The sequence below is a fragment of the Ostrinia nubilalis genome, chromosome 7 (assembly GCF_963855985.1).
Source record: "Ostrinia nubilalis chromosome 7, ilOstNubi1.1, whole genome shotgun sequence".
In the NCBI taxonomy this organism is placed as follows: Eukaryota; Metazoa; Arthropoda; class Insecta; order Lepidoptera; family Crambidae; genus Ostrinia; species Ostrinia nubilalis.
The window spans coordinates 17,494,214-17,499,376 of record NC_087094.1 but is presented as its reverse complement, the minus strand read 5'-3'; the positions used below and the strand labels follow the sequence as shown (position 1 = coordinate 17,499,376).

The 5,163-nt window shown below is 37.1% G+C and overlaps 1 long non-coding RNA gene across 1 annotated transcript; it reads left to right on the top strand.

Annotated features, from left to right (window-relative positions):
* The first annotated feature begins 464 nt into the window (after positions 1 to 464).
* On the top strand, positions 465 to 4,416 carry LOC135073427 (uncharacterized). The gene is made up of 2 exons (XR_010257622.1): positions 465 to 1,148; positions 3,998 to 4,416. It is a non-coding gene; the product is annotated as an uncharacterized LOC135073427 (long non-coding RNA).
* The last annotated feature ends 747 nt before the right edge of the window (positions 4,417 to 5,163 follow it).

The window sequence follows — 5,163 nt, the reverse complement described above, 5'->3', positions numbered from 1 at the left end:
TTCAGAACAAGTAGATAGTAAATAAGGCTAGACCTACAACGTGCGCACACAGAGTATGCTCTGGAATACAAAACCAACAGTTTTGATTCATTTCATGCCACTATGAACAAAGGTTTTGGGCTGTAATATTTTATTGTCAATAGACACAAGAAAGTTTATAACCCACTGCAATCTACCTTCTTAAATAAAGTATGGAAAAAATAAGTAATCGTGAAAGTAACCAACCGTAGTACCTATCTGTGAGTCTCAAGTTATCAGCAAAAAGCCTGTGGAATTTATGAAGGTTATCCGTTACCTAATCGCTATGGTCACTTGTTTTATGCTCAATATATCAGGGTGATAAAAGAGTTAATGTATTACCCTGAAATGTGTAATGCAGCATTAAATCCTATTATTCTTATTCCATTTTGACGGTGAACCTTATTAAAACATGTGTTGCGGCCCTACTCGCGTCTCGACATATTCTAATAGCAAAATCTACTTCTAATGTAAATGTCACATAACTTTTGTCAGTCAATACTTTATATTGAGAACCATTGTATAAAATCACTTCTCTTTTGGATTCCGATCGAACAACATCAAAATTGTAACGTCTCAAGAATACAACGAAATAAGCAGTTTCCGAGTTTTATTTATAAAATTCCATCGCGTCTGCAAGGCGCGAACATTGGCGACCGTGACAGGACTGCAATTTCGGACAATTCTGGAAGATTAAGCCAAGGACACCTGGAGTCAGCCGAGCAGTGACGCAGCAAAAGCTTCACCTCGCAGCCTGGATTTCAGATAAGTGCCCTGATTATTCCTTCCTTACATCATCCCAACACTATTAAACCACACCTAAACCTTTTTTATTCCCGAAATCCTATCCAATTTAGTAAAAACTTTCACTTGTGCAAATTGTGTCTACCCCATAATTTTTATTCATTGTTCAAAATATCATCAAATCATTGTAATTTATCTCTTTTTCAAGTAATTAAAGCCAAATCCTAATCACAATAACGTATCGCGCCAGTAGTTTCCCGGTTTTTAGTATTTTTTGCCGAATATTTCAGTTGTGCCAGCGGCCGACCTCAACGAGCCGGCTAACGGGACATCAGCTGATTCAACGCGTCAACACCGGCTTCCTAGCTGCCGTCGGGGCTGAGGGCGTGAGATACGTATTCTTTTTATTATAAATTTGTGTCTTTCTGGGGCGCGGCTTTGTAATTTTGATTGGAACTACCTCGCATATTTTTTTATCGTGTAAATTCACTAAATATTCTACAATTTATTAACTAAACGCATTTCAATATCGCAATATACATTTCAAAATAATATTTTATTAGCAATTTGATATTTTAATAACAAATAATGACTGATCCAGCCACTTTATCACCGCATTTGGCATCGAGGCATTCGATGTCAAAGGATTTATTAGTAAAACGTAGTTCAATCAAAGGGCAAATTACTAGATTTAGAAATTACTTAAACAAAATTACAAAGCAGCCCTCGCTGACGACCATCGAGATTGCTGAATTGTCACTTAAGCTCAGCAAGTTCGAGGGTCAGTTGGCCAAATACGACGAGCTGCAAACTCAGATCGAATTAATAAATTCTGAAAATTTGGATTCTGAGATGGACGAGCGTGAACGCATTGAGCAAGACTTCATTTTGTGCATAGCTATGGCAAAGAGTTTCTTAGATGAACAAAATGAATCGAAATTAATAAGTCAAGACAAAAAACGCCGCGAATCTTTATTTTTAGAGGCTCAATCTTTTGACGCAGATTCTAGTGTTCGCCTACCTCAAATCCAAATAGCCAAATTTGACGGATCATATTTCCGCTGGTTAGAGTTCCGCGACACTTTCACTAATTTAATTCACAATAATGAACGCTTGTCATCTATTCAAAAGTTTCACTATTTGATTTCCTATTTAGAGGGAGATGCAGCTCGTGTTATTTCAAATATTGAGGTGTCTTCTGCCAATTATAATGATGCTTGGCAATTAATTTACCAGCGTTATAATGACAAAAGACTACTCATTAATCATCACCTTAAATCATTGTATAACTTGCAACAATCGACACGCGAAACTGAAAGTTCCCTACGATTTGTAGTAGATCATGTCACCAAAAACTTGCGTGCCCTAGCCAACTTAGGTCAGCTCACAGAGCACTGGGACACATTAATTATATTTTTTATTTGCTCTAAACTTCATAACCATACTCTCATAAAGTGGGAAGAACAACGTAGCAATTTAGGAGATGTTCCCACCTTAGAACAATTTAAGCAGTTTTTAATTGACCGGGCACACATATTAGAATCTACTAGTCGTAATCAATATAATAATAATTCTAACAACACTAATAATTACATAAAATCAAATCAAAATTCAAATTTAAATAGCAATAAATCAACATTTCAAACAAATTCACATAGTGCAACTTTAAACTCTAATAATAACAATTCACACGTCTGTATTATTTGCAACAAAAATCATAAAATATACGAATGTTCAATTTTTAAATCAAAATCAATACAGGATAGGTTAACAGACGTTTATAAATATAAATTATGTTCAAACTGTTTACGTCAAGGACACCCGGCCCGCGAGTGTCGTATAGGTCCATGTAGGCAGTGTAACGAGCGACATAACACACTATTGCATTCAGTTGATGCCACTAAAGCCAACAATGCTCAAATACAACCATCGGAATCCATTGTCAACTTCTCTAAAGAAGAAAATACACATGTCATTTTGACTACTGCCCTAATAGAAGTCGCGAATCCAATAACAAAAAAGGCAACTTTAGTTCGAGCCTTATTGGATTCAGGCAGTCAGTCATCTTTCATTACAAAATCATTGCAACAAAAACTGTCATTAAATTCTAATCCAACTTCCATCAATGTCATTGGAATTGGAAACAACTCAAGCTCAGTCAATGAAAGCTGTGTTGTTAAACTAAAATCCACCACTCGTCATAATTACCAAACAAATCTAAATTGCTTTGTTCTTGACGAGCTCACAGGAGTTCTTCCAAAGTCTCCAATCAATTTAAATCAATTAAAATTTCCTAAAAATATTAAATTGGCAGACCCTGATTTTAATCAGCCAGGCCCTATCGATCTTTTAATAGGCGCAGATCTATTTTGGGATGTTCTAATATGTCAACAAAAATCATTAGGAAAAAATAAATCGAAACTTCAAAACTCGAAGTTTGGTTGGTTAATTGGCGGTTCTATCAATTTATGCATAGGCAATCAACTACACTGCAATCAATCTATAATCTGTAAAAATAATTCAATAATTAATTTATCATGTTCTTTATCAAACTTCAATTAAATTAAATAAATAAATCACACTAACTATCTAATTTTACATTTGAGAGCATTCGTAATATTGTGCATGCTAGCTCGCACATTCTCCTAGTGGCAGTGAGATAACGATCTGGCCAACAAAAGGCAGACTTGTCTCCCGGAGCACTGTGCGCCAGTGCGTTCGGTGCCGACGCGTGCAAGGTACAACATTCATATCTAAAGTGAGTGCTGCAAATCGTAGGGGACGCGATGCTCGCTTGTCGAAATGTTACTTTTGTTTATTCATATTTATTTTAGATACAAGTGTATTCATTTGGCAGCTGTAATTGAGTTAACTCACAATATTTTATTCCCCGCTGAGGTCAGCCAGCCGAAATATTCTTACTTAAATGATAAAAATTACATAATTTTACATTTTATTACATACCTATTTAAATATTTTTTCTTTCTGATTTTGCTGCTCAAGAAAGCACAAAATTTTTATTTACCTACATACATCTCACGCCCCTCACTTTGGTGGCATCTGGGAGGCTGGTGTCAAATCGGCCAAATATCATTTAAGACGTGTAATAGACACGTCTCATTTAACTTTTTAGAAAATTTCAATCAACACTTTGCACAAGTGGAAGCTATACTAAATGGCCTTCCCTTGTGTCCTTTAATTTCATCCCTTGACAATTCCCTTTTCCTTTCCCCAGGGCACTTCTTAACCAGAAAGACCACTGAATGCGCTGCCGTCACCATCTCTGGAGGCTGATGATGAAAAACGACTCCAGCGCTACGCTCTGTTGGAGAAACTACAATATTTTTGGAGAAGAAGTTAGAAATTTTAACCAAATTGCAAGTCAGAACAAAATGGAGACAAAGCAAGAGCAAGATAAAGATAGGAGACTCTACACGAGATTCTACTTCACGAGGAATCTCTCCCACCTCTCTGTTGACGTGCTGGGCGAGTAACCAAATTGCATCCCGGCCCTGATGGTATTGTCCGTGTTGCTGACGTAAAGACCACCTCCGGCAGCTACCGACAGCCCTTAGTGCGGCTCTGCCCGCTGCTCAGCGATGAAGACTTCGAGAGTTGAAGAGCTGGAGCCTTCAACCGGGGGGAGTATGTTGCGGCCCTACTCGCGCCTCGACATATTCTAATAGCAAAATCTACTTCTAATGTAAATGTCACATAACTTTTGTCAGTCAATACTTTATATTGAGAACCATTGTATAAAATCACTTCTCTTTTGGATTCCGATCGAACAACATCAAAATGTAAATGTAACGTCTCAAGAATACAACGAAATAAGCAGTTTCCGAGTTTTATTTATAAAATTCCATCGCGTCTGCAAGGCGCGAACAACATGTAAAGCCTGCACATTTTTATACATAAATAGAATTACAATCGTCCTTTGCCCGGAGTGATAATGGCGGTCACATATCCGTTTAAAGCGGGTCCCCGCGCCGCAGCCATTTTGCATCCACCTCCAGAGGGGTGTGCGTCTCTGATAATTAATTTATATTACGCCGGCGGCTATAAACAAAGATTAAAAGGCAAATGAAGCGGATTCGCGCGACGCAGCGCTTTGACAATTTTTTTTACTGTAGTTTTTGTGCGCGCTTTGTGCGGTCAGCTAAACAAATGTCGTGAAATACCGCTTAATTTTATTACCGTCGTAATCAGCAGCAATAATAATATGAAGAAATATAGCGCATTGACGAAAATATTCATGAAAAATTAGTAATAGGTATCACCAATGATGGCAACAGCTTATAAAATAATTAGGTAATTGAAACCACCCATCAATTGACATTATTTTATTTCAACGCAATTTACAAAAATTGTAACATTACTTACTCGCCAACTCGATTTTAC